This window comes from Lissotriton helveticus, chromosome 7 (genome assembly GCF_964261635.1).
Source record: "Lissotriton helveticus chromosome 7, aLisHel1.1, whole genome shotgun sequence".
NCBI classification, from domain to species: Eukaryota; Metazoa; Chordata; class Amphibia; order Caudata; family Salamandridae; genus Lissotriton; species Lissotriton helveticus.
In genome coordinates, this window is record NC_136068.1 from 1,701,722,592 (window position 1) to 1,701,740,802 (window position 18,211).

At 45.4% G+C, this 18,211-nt stretch overlaps 1 pseudogene; it reads right to left on the reverse strand.

Annotated features, from left to right (window-relative positions):
* LOC144769647 (IgGFc-binding protein-like) overlaps window positions 1-18,211 on the reverse strand; it is a 1,000,379-nt pseudogene that overhangs the window by 286,613 nt on the left and 695,555 nt on the right.

An 18,211-nucleotide genomic window follows, 5' to 3' on the forward strand; every position in this document is an offset into this window, starting at 1 on the left:
GCTTGCAGAGTTTTGACAACTCTGCGTTCCGCGTAAAACTCGTAGCTGCCCAAAAACACTGCACTCTGCAACCGATTGGAGTTTTTTCTTTTTGTTTGTGATCCCGAAATGCATTTTTGCGTGCGCAAGAGTGACTTACCGGGTGCCTGCAATCGCTGACGAGATTTCCTGAGCCGTACCAAAGCACCACGAAATTTGTTAGGTGGCCGCATGGTCCCGCAAGAGTTTGAAATCATGAACACACATTAGGATGTGCCATTGGACTTCCGGCAGAGGTTTTGCGAAGAACGCGATCCCGAAAACACAGAATTTACTGCGACTGCACTCTGGAGAAGGCTGGTAGCCATTTTGTGGAAGCAGATAGTGTGCTTTTGCAATAGTCCCTCATGTCTTTCCTTTGTTCCTCTTGGCTTATTACTTCTTGTTGTGGTAGCCTAGTCATGTGGATGGCGGCCATTTCGTGAAGGCAGCCAGTGTGCTTCTGCCATAGGCCTGCATTTTCTTCCCTTTGTAGGCTTATTATTGCGTGTTGTTTTGGCCTGGCCATGTGGCTGGCGGCCATTTTGTGAAGGCAGCCAGTGTCCTTTTGCCATAGGCCTGCATGCCTTCTTAGTGGTAGCCATGTCTTCTTGCTGGTTGTTGTTTTGCATGCAATTTTTTCTTCGTTTATTCAGCAAAAAATGTAGCATAGTTCACTACATATTCTCCATGTTTTTAATAAACTTGCAATATTCATTTGAATTATTTCACTATGTGGCCTAGTGTGCCAGTGAGTTTTCAAACCAATACTAGGCCCGGATCTATTCATGGGTGCATGAAACTGTTTCTGTGGTGTCTGTTGAATTTAAACATCATTTAGTGCAGGGATGGCATTGGATTTAAAATACAAAATATTTTTTTTTGGTATTTATTTCACCAAGTTTTTTTTCATGTGTGTTGTTTAACTTAGTGTTGTTAAGTTACTTGTTGGATGTGTCTGGTTGTAACTTGCAAACCTGTTTAGCCCTGTGGATTTTTGTTTTTGGAGGAGACAACATCACCCATTGTACTGCCAGACAGAAGGCCTGCGCACGACGTCGCGTGACATGTGACCACAGACAGGCATCTCTTGAATTTGTTCCACTGCGTGCAACTGACATCTTCAAGATGACCGCAAAGAAAGGTACCAGGTCCAGTACCAAGAAAGTTACCAGTGAGAAGAAGAACGCTCTGCCACTTACCACCACCGGTTTGTCGCCTAAGACCTTTTTTGGGAAACCAAAAAGTGTGCCTGCAGCAGTGGTGTCTGGGGAGCAAGCTGGGAGCAGCACCCCCGCATCAGTCGACCCACCCCACCAACCTTGTCCCAAGCCCATGTCTGTCGAAGAGGCAGCCAGTCTAATCAGAACGCCCAACAGCAGTGATTTTGAAATTGACTAATCGTTGTTGCAAAGTACTACCCAATCAAATATGCAGGAAACTCAGATAAGTGGCAACAACAGTCGCAAACAACCCCAATAGTAGTTGTTCCTCCCGAAGTAGGGGCAGTTCGGGAGATCAAGCTTACTGCTGAAGAAGAAGAAGAGCAAGCCACTCTTTCAGAAGATCCATTGTCTTCTAGATCCCCAGCAAGGAAAAGGAGGGTTAGTTCATCAAATTATTCTGCCAACCCCCCTTCTAATGATCTAGACACCACTTGGATCCCACCTCAATCTGAGAGGGAGACACGCCACGAGACAAAGCTAGGGAAAAGGAATGTTCCAGAGAGCCTTAGAATTATGGAGGTAGATGAAGAAGAGGAGGATGATGAGATCAAGCCAGTCATCATTGACATTAGCCCCGCACCTGTGGAGACCGACATTACCCTATCCCAAATTGCTGTGAGGGATGTGGCAGGGATACCACCTACACAGATACCACCCACACCACCTACAGCTGCCATATATGAGTCCTGGCAGTGACCTACATCCACCACAACAACCACCTTAGTAGAAATAGGTACTGCAGAGAGTCAAACTTCACGCCCACCTACCGTTTTATCCGACATTGCAAGTAGTACCAGCAGCTTCAGAAAGTTGACCTCCCCAGATTGGGACTACTTTTTGGTTAGCAGGAAGGAGGTAACAATTGCTATAGGCTCCATTGTGGAGCAAGTGTTAGTTGGGGTAAGCTTGGTACAAGCTATGATACTGGAGGCCAAACCACCCATGTGTGAAAACACCATTTGATCCAGTGGGAGGCGCACCTTAGCAGCCAAAAAACTGCAGGGGTTGGTGTTAGAGGGGATGAAGAATATCCAATCACGGTGGAAGGTGAACAAGAGGGAGACATGTTCTCTGGTACACGGCGCATCCCTGTTCCCAGCAGTGCAGCGGTACCACCCACATCATCATCAGCAACATCGCAGTGGCACAAGAGTCAGGCTGAGACACCAAGGGATCCTTGGCAAGAGAGTACCACAACGTAAAAACACACATTGAGACTAACATCTGGTGTCAAGAAGTCACCTGCATCAGTGGTGCCAGAAAAGAAAAAATCCATGCTACTATTCTCAGCATGTTTAGGTTGGAGGGGAAGTTTGAATGCAACCATCCAACAGCAAGCTTGTACAACGTGAAGCTGGTCAAAATGTTAGCATTGGACCTGCTCTTTTTTTTTTGTGGAAGGGGTGGGTTTCGCGGTTTGCTAGAATCGCTTGGACAAGCTCCGCAGCTGAATGCTGTTCACACTATCCACCTGACAACAGACATGTGGACCAGTTGCCAAGCCACTGATTACATGTGCATCACTGCACGCCGGACCTCTTTTTGGGGGTTAGAGAAAAGATATCTGCCGGTATTGACACTGCTGAGATTTTTAATACCGCTTGGAAACATGCAACTGTAGCCATGTTCGCCATGGAGAAATCTCATACTGCTGCAAACATTTTGAAAGACTTTGACAACAAGGTCTTTCAATGGCTGCAACCAAGAGTGCTTAACATTGCTTTTGTTGCCATGGACAATGGCAGTGATATAGTTAAGGCCACGGCAGATGGTGGTATTTCAGGATCCTGTGTTTGGCGATTGCATTAACATCATTTTTCAAGACTTTTTGAAAAAAGAAGACCAAGTTAGCAACTTACTGACCACCTGCAGAAGAATCTGTACACATTTCAGCCATTTTTTTAGAGCCTGGAAGCAGCTGAGGATCATTCATGGTGATAATAGAATGCCAGTTAAAGCACTCATCTAGGAGGTGCCAACACGTTGAAACTCAACCTATTACATGCTTGAATGTTTGTGCAGTATAGACCAGTCAATGAATATGTCATGCAAAGAGGGCTTGCTACTGTGAAAGGCATGATCATTGAGATGGAATAATGGGGCCTAGTTAAATGCCTGACAGAGATGGTGCTTCCTTTCGAGGTCTTCACACGTGAAGTCAGCAAAGAGGACTGTACTAAGGGCCAAGCAATCCCATTGTTGCATATGCTACAGGAACCACCGAAGGGGGTGTCTGCAATGTATGCAGGTGTGGAAGAAAAAAGAAGCATATGAGTTGGTGGAGAGCTTAACTCTTTGCTTATCTGAAAATACAAGGGTGCAAAGAGGCATTGTGTCATCCAACCATTACATTTGTGCCACAATTATTGATCCACGGAACAAACCATTACTGCACACTTTCATTTCTTTTTCAGACGGGCTGTTGCCAGCTACCAAACTTAGATAGCTATGCAAGCCATTCAGCTAGAAAAAGAACAGCCAGGAACTAGAGATCTGCTCCTCCAGGGCACAACAAATACTGGAAGGCAGCCTTCAAGTTCAACTTCCGAGCCTGAGGGCAGTGCAGTTAGCCAGCAGCCACAACAATCAACGACACCAAGAATAACTTCAACAACAACAAGAACAGGAGCATCATCCCCAAAATCGGCACAGGTATGGTTTCTACAGGCAGCGCTTAACTCCAGTGCTGAAGCAAAGGCAAAAGAGGCAGAGCAAAGCTGAGCACCTGTTAGCATTGAGCAGATAATCCAGGCCTATCTGAATGACCCAACAGAGGTCTACTTTAATCAAAACCCATTGCTTTATTGGTATGGGAAAAAGTGCCAATGGCCTGTGCTCAGCAGACTGGCGATAAACTATCTGGCTTATCCTGTCGCAAGTGTCTCTGCTGAGTGTGTTTTCAGTGCTTCTGGTGCCATTCTAAGATGATGATGGTGACTCAGGTCAAAGAAGTAGTGTTTGAGGATGAGCTCTACTTCCCTGACAACTAGGCTTTTGAGTTACTTTCTTTCTTCCTTTGACACCCCCAAAAAAGCCCCCAAGAAAGATATAGCTAAGGAATATGATTTACTTTATTATTTGTGTGTGTCACTGTCTTTCTGGTTCAAATCACAACAAATCCATCACCCCCGTCTTACTCTGGATGGAGAATACATACAACAAATGTGAAATGTGTGCCTGCCTCATTTCCAAACCTGACTATATATCTATCCTTTCCGAGCCTAGAGAGAAAGCCCTGGAAGAACAGGCAAATGATGCCATGCATTGCATGCTGAGTGATTGGTGTTTGTTGTGCATGATGTCTACTAGTATTCCACACACAAAAAAGTGACTCTCGGCAATCTTTCCCTTCTTGTTGTTCAATAACAAAATTGTACTACTGCAGGCCGATCCATTGTATTTTGAGTCTGGATGAGTCTGGACTCACTCAGTACACTTTTGGTACAGAGTTGGATACCATGACCATACCACACTCGCAGTCTGAGTCAGTAGGATCAGAGATGGTTGATGGAATACCATGGGGCGTGAAGTGGCCTAAAAGTTAAACAACAACACCAGACCTACATGTCTTTGTAGTGGTGGAGGCGAGTGTGGTGTGATTAACAGTGGTGCGCTTGATTTTGTTACCTAATTTGGAAAAGCCTATGGTGCTGTGTGTGTATGTGGGCTCAGTGCTGTCTGGCTCAAATTCAAAGCTAAGTGGAGGTTGGGTGGGGGGCCTGCTCCTGTTGTTGAAGGTAACTGCTGGAGAAAGACATGATTTAGCCATGCCGCCTCTGAAAGTATTCTTGTTGCACTCCTCATTAATTATAAAGTTTAACTTTTCTCCTTGATTTTTCAATATCCTTTTTATTTTTCTGGCCTTTACCCTGTGCTATACTGGGTAAAACAACTCACAATTACCCTACCAAACCGCATCCGCCAGGCACCCAAGATTGATGAACTGATGTTGGACTTGGCCCTTTTTGCAGCGTCATCCCTGAACTTTTTGCCTTCCTCCTGTATTTTGTCTGACTTGTTTTTGTTGGTTTTATGACTCTGGGCACTTTACCACTGCTGATCAGTGCTAAAGTGCATATGATCACCCTATTATAAATTAATGTATGAATTAGTGATTCTATGATTGGATGGTTTGGTTTACCTGTCAGACCCTAGTGCCATGCACCAGGAGTGCTCCGTACTAGGGTCTGACAGGGCTGGTAATCCAAATGTTGCTAGTGGGTTTACAGCACCGGTTGTGCCACCCAGAGAAGCAGCCCGTACACGTGTGTCTAAGGCTTGCCATTGCAGAGCCTGTGTGCAGTCTGGTACTGCCATGTTGATGGAGCAGGTGCACCCATTTGCCACTCCCTAAACCTTCCCTTTTCTTCATATCATACACCCCTATGGTAGGCCCACGGTCAGGGTGCATTGTAAGTATAAGGTAGGACAATCCCTTATGTGTGTGGAATGTCCTAATAGTGAACTACAGCCATTTTCGTTTTTCACTATTGAAAGGTTACCTGTTCTCCATAGGCCAGAATGGGCTGTTAGATTATTACATCTTATAATCCTAACTGACTCAAGGAAGACGGCAGAAATTCGAGTTTAGTATGCCTAAACTCAGAATGATAAAATACATCTTTTAGTGAAGTTGATTTTCATATTCTGTGTTTGAAAATACCACTTTTAGAAAGTAGGTATTTTCTTGTCTAACTATCCAAGCCTGCCTCTACAAGGTTGTTTATTCCTTGTCTAGAGTTTGAGTGACAGGGCTGGGGGATTCCAGGAGACAGGATGAGTCAGCACAGTGGTGAATAGAGAGATCTGCATCTAGATGGGTGGGAGGAGTTGCACCTCGACCTGAATAGGGATGTGCCTTCCCTCCACATTGCTGGCTCCACCTCTAGTGGTGCGTCTGATGTCTCTTCCCTGCACTGTGAAAGGAGAGAAGGAGTCATGTCAACAGTGCTCCAGGACTGTGCCTTTCCGCCACAATGCTGGCTCCACCTCCTGTGGAGCATCTGATGTTTCTGTTCTAAGAAACTGAGGAGAGACTATCCCTTAGCTGAAGTGCTGCTTGGGTATTGGCCTGCAGTGTTTGCATGTGTGCTGAGGAGAGGAGAAAGGGATTTTGTGTACTTTCATCAACTTGTTAGGATCTCCAAGGGCTTTGAACAGAGCTTGCCTCCTGCTGAAGTCTCAGGAACAACAGACTTTAACACCCAGCTCCCCAGAGTTCCTTGGGAAGTGCCTGTGTCTGTTTTGGGCCTTCTGAGGGACTGCATGTCGCAAGGAGCTGGAAGCGCGACTCAACTGGAAGAAGCGTTTCACCCTCGCTACTGCTGGAGTCGCATCATGGATGTCGCCGCTGTAGCTGTCGTATTGCACCGCATCGAGAGAAGAGTCTCGCAACGAAGAGGAAGCGTGTCACCGTCGATCCTGCTGCGGTCGCATCTTGGATGTCTCCCCTGTAGCTGTCATAGTGCACCGCATCGAGAGAAGCGTTTCGCAACGAAGGTGAAGCGTGCCGCCATCGCTGCTGCTGCGGTCGCATCTTGGATGTCGCCGCTGTAGCTGTCCTTTTGCACCGCATCAAGAAAAGCGCCTCACCAGCATTGATTGATTGGTTGATTGATTCATTGAATTGCCGGCGTAGCCCAGGGGTGCGATAAATTATGGCACCGAACAGAATGAAATTATGGGAGAGGCAGAGAGTGAAAAATAAGGCCTCACAATCTGGGATGGAGATATCTTGCGTCTTACATTATGGTGCTTTTTAAAAACAATAGCAATGCCACCCCCTCTCTTAACCACACGATGCAGTGTAACCATACCATAGAATGGGGGTGAAGTGTGCCACAATGATATCTAGGGTAGAGGCTTGATGAAGCCAAGTTTCTGTTGAAAACACTGCATCAGCCAGGTTGTCTAGAAGAAATTTGAAAATGGCTAACTGATGTTTGGCCAAAGAGCGGCAATTAATGTTATAAAAGTAAAGATAAGTGAGTTTAGAGTTGGATGAATCAGGGGCCAACACTATGGGGATGTTAAGGTTGGGAACATCTAGATGTAGACCCGATCTTGGAGTATTATCACAAGGAGGGATCTGAAAGTTACAGTAGTTACACCTCATGGTACCATAAGTGAGCTCTGTAGATGAGTGACATACCTCTTGAGTAGATCAGCAAAACATTTTAGCTAACTAGTTGAAATACAACTTTATGTGGCTTAAAAGACGCAGCATTTGTGGCACCTGGGCCCATTTGGGTGTGGAGAGGCGCAGACGGGCTTGCCTTTGGCGCACCAGTGATGAGTCCATGCCACTGCCGCACTTAAATAATGCCAGGAGCAGTAAAACAATGGTCCATAAAGCTTGAATGCTAACTGCTCTGTGAAGGAAGCCTATGAAATGGCTGCTTCTTAATATTAAAACATTGTTAAAAAATCTGTACTAATTAAACAACACAATTGGTATGCCCCCCCAAAGCATTCTACCAGATGTCTAAAAGACATAGCTTTTGAAGAAAGATGGTGACGAGAGATGCCTTACCCTATGTCAGTTCTTGCTGTGCCTGGGACGAATTTAAATATTACCAGGAGCAGTGAAATAAAAGTTGAAAAAGCTAGAGTGCTAATTGTTCAGTGAATACCATACACATCATCTTACTACTATTATACTATGCAACTTACTGAGAGGTTATAAGCTAAAAATCAAGTTGGTTCCTAGGTAGATGAGGAAGATATGCGATGGAGAGCAGATGGTTATGTGTAACAATCTAAAGGAAAGGTTAAAGAAGTGTTACAGGGAGAACAGTACGCGTGCAACAAAGAATCAAACTGCGAGGAGGTGAACACTGATGTTTGCTAGATGGCACAGAATACAATTTGGCCTGATTCTATCAGGTTAGTATATGTTTTGTCAAGACTAGTATGGGTAGAAGATGGCAAGGTATTGCATTTATGAAGAGAACTAAGTTGTAGAAATGTTCCTAATTAACCTTCAACATCTTAGAAGAAGGGAGATGTTTGTGTGGAAGCAGAAAGGGAGCTCAATTTGTTTTTTAGACCTAGGGGAGCAAGAGGTGAGTGAAAATGTCAGAAATGTAACAGGAATACTTTTGACAGCAGTTTGAGGTTGGGGTCTTGAGATATTAGAAGAAATTTAAGGAGTTGTGGTCCATTTAGAAGGAATGGAAATGATCATTATGTCACAAGGATGTGTTTTAAAGATAATGGGTGCTTCGAAGTTAAAATATTTTATATTGGGGTATATTTTATCTTGAATGCTTCTTTGTGACATTAATATGGTGTTTTTGATATTGATTACAGTGTGGCTGGAACTAGTGGGTATGCCTACAATGGAGAGCGGCCGTTTTCTACCGCTAAAACAGCGATCATTTTAACGCCCTTCTTAATAATATGCCCCTTAGAGTGGATGCACAGTTCATGGTGTGGATGTAGTTCTTGAGTAGGCGAGCATCATGCTTGTGCATGGTATGTGTATGTTTAACCTAGAGACTGAGTTGGAAGTTGGCCTTCATTAGTTATGTTGCCTACCTGTGCTGTTCCTATGTAACGCCTCTAATGTGAGTGGATAATTTAAGGGCAAGATCAGATGTCTACTGTAAGTGTATTGCCCAATAAAAAGTCACAATAGACAACTTGTTAAGATGACAGATCTGCTTATATAGAAGAGCCCTGTCACACATTAAACACTCATGTCCCAATGTTCTATTTACACCACATAAGAATATAACAGAAGTATACCCAATCAGAAAGAAATTTCACAATAGCCAGCATTCTACACAATTATAAATGTGGCCTATTTTTAGATCACTCACCCTTATTTTTCCAATTTCACCCTTGTAGATGGATATCTTGTAGCCGTACACATAGATGTTAACCAATCGCACATAGGAAACCACTTGGTTCCCTCGGTTGTCGTTCTTCTCATCGATAGTGAAGGGGACGAGCGTTGGGTCGGTGCCGCAGTACTTAGAAATGGTGTAGGAGCATGTGCCCTGGAAGTTATAGTTGTACCCATCACAGGTACGGTAGTGAGGATCTCCCCAGGCCCAGCAGGTGCCTGAATAGTCTGGCACACATACTGGGTTTCCATCTTTGTTCTTACAGGTCTCCTTTGTTCGACATCTCACAGATTTGCAAGGGTCTGTAAGAAAGAGCAAGATGCGCAGTTTAGAACTTAAGTTATGCTACAGCTTATACAATCTGGCCAGAAAGATGATGCCTGCACTACATTCGGTGCTTAAGCTGTTTGTGGTGTATAAAGGTGTCATAGGACCCAATGCAAGAAATAAATGCTCCCCATCACATGGGCTGCTGATACTATAATATTAACATCTATAATTGGTGTGCAGTCGGCTCCACAGACCTCTGGTCCCTGGTGCCTCTGCAGCTGCTGCACTATTGATACCTAGGTCCCTATCATTCTTTCCAAAAAGATGAGTGGTTATTTATTTTATTTATTTATTTATTGATTAAGCGCTGCACTCATCCCGAGGGATATCAAGGCGCTGGTAGCGAGTATCCTGGTACGGCTGCCAGAGTTGGAGTTAATACTTGGGGAACAGATGAGTTTTTCGTTTTTTTCGAAACAGTATGTAGTTGGAGGTGAGCCGTAGATCCAGAGGTAGCTCATAATCAGTCTTTATGAAATTACTTTGTAAAGCGAAGTTTCATTCTCTACTCCCATCCTAAATCTAACCTCCCAGGCAGGCCTCAGGCCCAGGAACACAGTTCTCTAACAGATTTCTTAGTTTCTCAAAAGCTATAGAGGTGTTGAAGTCTCTATTTAGTGGATTTATTTTCAAGAGATCTGGCTTCAACTCGGTGTGGTTTCTATACAGTGCTTAGAAGGCCACTCATGAAGTCATCCAACACTTCGAAGCATTACCTTTCGCAGTACTCCGTTATCATCTCTCCTCTCTAATGAAAAAACCAATTATGTGGGCTTCGAAAGCAGTTCTAGAAAGCAAGACAATATAGATAGAAAGACAGAGTGCGTGCCACCGGGGGAACATTTCCCACACAAACCATTAGGAAACAAGCATTTGCAAAGCAATTGGTCTCGCCTTTGGGACCTTATAAAGTATTTAGCCATGCATCATATTATCTTGGGTGCTTCCACATCTACTGTTCTTTAACATAGCACTGCATTGAGAAGTACTTGCAGTTTTATGACAGGCTGACATTTCTGCTCGAACGGGGTATGAAAGCCATAAACGCAGGCAGGAGTCGAGTTGGATGTCCTGTAATCACAGGAAGCGCTTGTCTGTTTGTTCAAATGTTGTGGCCCGTTTAAAGCACTGGATAGGACAGAAAGAAAACCGTTCACGTGCTGGAGGGCAAAAACTGGTGTGCGTGTATGCAATGTCGTTGGGCCGATACTGAGAAGTCATACCTGTGTGATGAGGAAAGTGTGCCAGGATGGCAGACACCATCAGTTGTGCTCACCGGGGGCATCATTTGCGAAAATGTACATCAGTATGTACAACTGTTGCCAACACACTGAGGCTGGCAACACCCTGCTATTTGCAACAGAACACACAACAAAACTGCAGGAGGGCAGTGTAAGCCTGTAGGGCAGGAGCCAACAAGAGGGACTTCCAGCATGTCCTTGGGCACTCAGACGCGGCTCCCAGGAACCTGTGTAGTAGCTGCAGTGCAGAGCTATCAACTCTCTGAGACTTGAGATGGACAGAAAGGGTGTGATAACAACCACTTTTTAATCACCTGTATTTTATTCGTCCTATCTGTTCACAGAATCAGGTTGTTTCTTGCACGAGAGGCAACCTGTAATGTCGTGAAAGTAACATGCAAACAAGCATCACATGATTTTAAAAAAGGCTGGCGCATGTGCAGTGTAACTCCCAAAGGCCGTCCCCGCAGGGGGCTTCAAAGGCTGGCGCCATAACCAGCGCCGAGCCCCCGGAAGAGAACCGGTTCTGGGCGCCCGGAAGCGCCCCAGAAGCAGGAAAATGCCCGTGCCCGCTCCCCCCTACGCCCCCGCTGGCAGCGCCAAGTGGGCGCCTATACCCCCCATTCAATGGGAAGCATCGCGGGGTACAAACCCGCAATGAGGAAAGGCGTCCAGCTAGCCAGGCGAGCAAAAGGGATACTTTCCTCTAAAAACATCTACATTAATAAAAATAACAAAAGTAAAATTGTTGTTTTGCCTTTGCTCTACATTGTGTTGTATAATACTGCAACTTCAACTGGATTTATACATAGCTGCCAAGGTTTCAGATTGCTAATTATGTGTGACATTTTTAGAATTTCAGTGTAATTATGAGTGACATTTCAACCACTATGAGTGACCCTTTTCTCGCCGAGCAAAATCAAGCAGTAATGACGAGGGAAATTTATAAACATAAGAAATGACACCCATTTCAGCAACAAGAAACTGAGAAAATCTTAAAACTGCCCGAAATCACAGAAATGAAAGGGCACTAACTTAGTGCACTTGTAAACTGATCTTAGTTTTTGGGAGGAATATGCAGTGCATCATTGGTACTGTCAAGTGCTTTCAACAGTCCAAAATCACTGTGGTAGCGTTAAATGTATAATAAATACTTCTGTCTCTAGTAAAGTCACAACAATAGTGCACCTAGGTGGGGGGGAAAATAATAATGCAGGTGCCGATGTCCTTAAGAACAGTGTTTATGTCTGTTACACTCACTGGCTCATCCAGTGGCGAAGTTATTCTGCCCGCAGTCACGACGCTGGTGAGGAGCTCTCAATGAAAAAAAACTGGTCACGGTGGCACAGCTCTGCCAATGTGAAAAGCGCCTGCACTAAACACCGCCAGCTCAGCCTCTCTCTGGACTCAGTGCAGAGTTCTAAAATTGCCAGGCGTGACGACAACAACACTTAGTGAGGGCCCCGGGCTGGGGCACAGGCAGCTGGAGGAAATAAAAATCGGAAGTAGCCAATATTACACTGACCGCTAAAAACTTTAATAACAATCTATTCACGGCAGCTGCAGACTGCCCCCCCCTCCCCCGGCGCTGCCTCGGTGACCCTGACTCGTGAGCCTGTCTCTCTGGCCCGGTCTTTGGCTGACTGGTGCAGGTGGGATCGCCGCACCTTGCCTAAAGACTCCCGCCATAGCAAACACCGGCCAGGGCATGATGGTGTGGCTGCAACGCCAATGGCTGCCGGGTCTGTGCGGGGGGTCTTAGCTCAGCCGCTGGTCGGGCCTGTTGCATGTTTCATAAATAACCATTGCACAACTTTGTCATGCTGCGAGCCTGCCACGAGTTTAATTTAACTGTAGCCGCCCGCACTTCTTAGTTTGCGCCTCGGTGATCATCACCACCGATGTTGATGGCGGCCATAAAACTCTCAACTCATGTGAGTGACTACTCAAGTCACTCCATGCTGGCCGACTCTTGCCGGTCCAACGCGGATTTTATTGGGAGACAGCTCAGCTTAGAACCACGACCAGAACTCGCCGACTATTGAATACCCCGCCGTTTCTCTGACCTTACCTCACTTCGTCTTGGCTCCTCCAGGACGTGACGAGGCCCGAGGTCCAAGCTCGGGGTCTCCACGGTGCCGCACAGCTGCCAGTAGCAATCACTGCTGGTGCCAGGCCCCGGCCGCCCCGGGTCTGATGAGTGCGAGTCAGTGGCGTCAGAAAGCCGCGCCGCGCCGCGCAGGAAATGAAATTCAGCGAGGCAGATTGTAACATTGTAGCGCTCCGACTCCCGAGCTGAGCAGTCAGTATTTAACTATTTACTTACTGAGCCAGAGCACTGCTGGCAACGCACGTTTGTGGGACGCAGCAGAGCCGGGGCACAGGATATGCTACAGGCACCCAGTTTCAGACTGGCATGATTAAAAATGCGTGACAATGCATTTCAGTGCGGTGATGCGGATCACCACACTGAAATGCGTTAGTGTCACACACAATGCATGATACTTGACAGGCATGTTTATATAGTGTTTAAGACCCGTGGCGAGGCTTTGTAGTGCTTCACATGTTGATCTCTGGTACCTGTTTCTGAGGGAGAATGGCACAGTGTGCTTCCATGTACATTGCTCACAAGTCTTCAGAATTCGTAATAGTGAAAGGTAATGAGCATGCTTGATGACATCATGGGAAGTAATGTCAAAGAGATGTTGACATCAATAACATATCAACAGGCATTAGTTAAACAATAAAACAATCACAATAAATGCAACATTAACAGAACACCACCACAGTTCACTAAGGTAGGTAAGATGAATAGCTGAAGGAAGCTGTGGAGCACAACTCTGATTGTAGTTTTGTACACCAATCCATTAGTTAACCATTTAATGTGTCTTATTTCCCACATGTTGTAGCACCCTTGTCCTTCTTCTCTGTTCATATACCTCCTGTGTCAGTGGGAGTGGCACCGAGGAGATGCCAAGGGATTCTAAGAACGATATACTGTCGACAGTTAGGCATCCGTTGTGGAGCCTGACAGAGTAAGGAGTTACCAACTATGTATACCTCATCACTACACGAAAGGAGAAGTCCGTAGGAGCCGCTCTCAACAGTCAAGCCTTATACAGCATATAGACATTGGTTGTAGCCATGCCCAGCAGGTGTGACATTAATACGGATGTGGCTGAAATCAACCCGCTCTCAAAATGTGTCCCTCACAATGAGAGACACCTGATATCCCCGAGGTCTCTATCTGGGGGTGATAATGGGTAACTCTAGATTCCCGGTTTGGTTTCTCTGCTCTGAGAGGTTGGCTTCCCCTTGGGGCCCTCTTTGAGAACGGTATGTTTAGATCACCTCTGCTCTGTGAGAATCCACAGATGAAACAGGTCTGCATGTGGCAGGTCATACCCGTAAATGTACTTTTTCCACCTTGGTTACCATGGAACGTTGGCACAATTGGACTGGGCGTGTGCAGATGGTGACCGAGCTGAACATTCATCTTCAAATTTAGTCTGTAGTCGTATAGTGTTATTTAACGTTACATGGCAAACTGATTGTTAGATTTGAAGCTCCTACCCCTCCACTCTTACTGACCAAGATACATCCCTGACAACACAGTTCAACATTGTATCAACCAACCACTCGCCCACAGTGTAGCACTTTACCCCTCTGCTTGTATATTCTGTTGCCTTGTCAGGGGTACATAAGTGCAACTACATCACAAAGAGAGTTTGCGGCCTTTCAGTTTCTGGCCAGCCTGAATGAGGTAGACAGACTTTGGCCTTCATTTTTAAAAAAAATCTTTTTTTGAACAACGGGATTTGAGCCACACTCATTTGTGCAACTTGAGGCCTTCGACTCTTGCAAACAGACTGGGCAAAATAAATTGCCATCCAAATACGCCTCCCTCTGGCTGGCATTTCTGAACAGATTTTGCTGGTGCTACGGTCTTTGTTCAGCTTCCTTCAGTACTTGGCCGGCGTTCGGTGCTCCGCATTTTTTTTTTTAGCTCGGGGGAAGCTTTAAAGAGCAGGCCTGCTGATTTATGTGCGGCGTGGGCATGAATGGTGTTGTTATGTTACCTCTTGTGTGTGGTCCGGCTGCATGCATGCCATATTTCTCCACATACGAGGGCTCTCCGTTGAGCAAGCATCATTAAGCCGGGGTGTGTTGTCTCAAGGCTGGTGTCCTGCATTGCCCAGGATTTGTTGGCTAACTTAGGGGCCGATTATGATATCGGTTTTCCCGCATCCTCCTGAAAAAGATCCCCCCCAGATTAGGATGGCTGGGGGAGCTTTTTTCCGTCCGCAGCTTTTCCGCCGCGGTCGCCTCCCGTCCACGGCGGGAAAGCACTAACATGGCTGGCGGTGTCTACCAGACACCGCCAGCCATATTAGGATGTCTGGAGTACTATGCATTTACACAGCGGCATTTGCGCCGGCATACGGATTTTTGTTTGGGGGCCCGTTGCGGGCCCCCAGGGGTGAAGGGGGTATGGGGGTGCACATGGGGGTACCTATGGTACCCCCCTGCATTTGCATGCACAAAGCGGCAGGCAAAGCGCGGTGCCTGCCGCTTTGTGCATGCAAATGCACAACTTTCATTTTTAACATTGCGGCGGGTGCTGCTTCAAGCAGCACCAGCCGCAATGTTAAAAATACAAGATGTGACCGCCAGGGTGGCGGTCACATCCTAATTTATACGGAGGGACCGCCGCTGACCGTGTGGACGGTCCCTCCTACTCTGGGGTGGCGGACGGACTCAGGTCCGTCCGCCATCATAATCGGGCCCTTATTGTGTATTTATATATCAAAGCAGTTTATGCAGGTACCTCACAGAGCTGCCACTGCTAGTGATTCATGTCACAGATGCTCGGTTTCACTGATTAAAGTGGAGAAGTGCAGAGAAGTGTCCTTTTAAGCATGCCTTTAACCTGTTTCTATGAATGGGGCAGAGTGTGTCGGGCTGCATTCATAGTTGTCAAGTGACACCAGATCATGAGTGCTGTGCGACTTTCAGCCAGCCCTGGTTTTTGAACCCACAGCATTATGCGTGCTTGGACTTGTAGTTTCCCATTAATGGTGGGGTCTTACAAGAGTTAATAGAATTTGTAGGGAAATAAAACTTGCACTCTGGATAAGACCAACTCTGTCAGCAAGCGGCGAATTCCTTGAACGCGTTCTATAAACATTAAACGGTGAACGTATGCTCATATGTGCAACCGCTGTTTTCCCCAATCAGCTCCCTAACCGTGATTAACTTTCCATTCCATAGTCTAGTAAACAGGGCCACTGAAATTGTGTGGCAAGACAGCACTGAATAATGCAGCAGTTTTGGCGAAATTATTCAAAAAGAAAAGCCAAAATATGCAGCATAATGAGGCACATTTTTTAATAGTATTGCTTCATTTTTTTGTAATTTTTGTACACAGTAATACGGTGTGAGCAAATATTTCACCCCAGTTGAAGTCTAACAACCAAATGCATAAATAAGCAACTGAAAAATTACCTGTTAACCTTTACAAAGGCTCTTCCAACATGCGGCGAACACATATTCCCACATTACTAACTTTTGGTTGCTTGAGTTAGAAACATTTTTTTTAATTGCAGATTTTGTGGCAAAATCAGCAAATCCTTAATTATGCGAAACATTCCTCAACCGCAGAATCGCATAATTCCAGTGGCCTTGAGTACAGAGGACACATTCTGATACATGTCAACATTTCTTTTTTTTTTTAATAAAGTTTTTATTGGAGTTTTATGAGTGGTACAAACAGTCGTATAAATCACTTGCGGTGGTCTGGTTTACTCTTAGGCGAGTGATAGAAGAGGAAAAGGACAGAAAACAGACCAGTGGGAAAAAGAGAAGACAGATAGTATGGTCCCGTATATAGAGTACTGCAGATTCAGACTATGCATCACACATACAAAACGCAAACAAAACAGGCAATGTGGGAGCTGTCCAACCATCGCTGCAGCTTCCTTGGTTTTGGAACTTGTAAGCCTTCTCGACCGGCCTTGAATGTGATAAGCGAGAGAGAGTTCGGGAAAAAAACCTGGGCAAACGGATACCTCGGGAGTCTCCTGCATGAATCGGGCCTGTTGTCATTTATCCATTCTAGTCAGTCTGAGTGCACCACGTGGCTACACACACATGCTCACTTATGCCACCACAACGTTACAAATTCCTTTTTCCATCTGGAGAACACAACTTGCACAGTACATATCCACACATGCCCAGAAGAAGAGCTGTTCCGCTTGCATGTTCACTTGCTATTCTGGACATGGCTTTAAGTGGGGAAAAAAACTGGGGGGTGCTCTAAAAGGGGCGTGGCAAAATTCTTAAAAGGGTCTGGCCTATCCAAATAGGGGCGTGGTCTAAATCAAGAAAACTAGCATTGTGTGCTTAAGAAAATCATGAAGTCGCATCCAGCAAAGGATAATAAAATAGTCAAAAAAATATATTTATTAAGTATAAGCCGTAAAATACCACTTTAAAAAAACGTGTAAAAATTATTTACATTACTTAGATATCTATTGCAGGATTTCCCAAAACCCTTGAAGATATTCACTGTGTCTATTTTGCTGTGGTTTCTCACAACAATTTTCTTCAGCAGACCTTCTACCTTTTGCCAGCCAACTCCTTACATACAGCTTTGCGTCAAATGGAGGACCATTGAGTTTTACCCATAAGCATGAAGAAATGGTCTCTACAAGAAGAGAGGCCCTTGTTGGACTAGTAATTAAGTTATTTGCGCTGAAACCTCTCTCGCAATCCGCATTACTTGCTGGCAGGGTTTCTATGCAAACTACTAACTTTTTTAATGCTTCAGGGGTTTTCTTTCCACCAAAATCTTTGAAAAGTTTAAAAGCTTGGATAGTATCTTTTGCTGGCAGCTGAAACTCTTAACACAGTTTCTGGATCTCTGTTTCACCTTGCATTCATCACCAGAAGGCAAGTTGTCTACATCTAGCACACTGAAGCTAGCTATAAGTTCTTTCTCAGAACCCGGGGCACATAGTTTATTGATATTTACAGGCAGACTTTGGTAAAACTGATTTGGATTAAGGGCACCAGAGTTACTTCTACCATTGAAAAGAAGAACATTCTTGAATTTGCCCTCGTCAACTGTTCTCTGAGCCGCAGAAGCAAACTCCCCTGGTGAGTCCTCCATTGCTCTAAATATACGTACTTGACTAACCAAAAGTCTGGGGGCATTACCAATTGTATTGTCCCTCCTCTGTAAGGAGAGTAATATTTCTTTGAGCTCTCGAAGTGCATCACACATTACCCTCAAATCTCTGATATAAGAATAGGATGTAAGCTTCTTCAAGAGACCTTCATACCTACTCCGGTCTCCTATGGGTCTGGCAACCAGATGTGAACTGAATTATAAACAGGAAAGCGAGGGGAGCTATTGGGCTAAAGTCCGGAAGAAGTCTTGAATATGGATCTCCCCCCAGGTGGTGTAACAAAGGCCCCCGCAGCCCCCACAATGCCGGGCTCCCCAAGCTCCTGAGGGTGGTCAGAGGGGACCCCTCCAGGTACT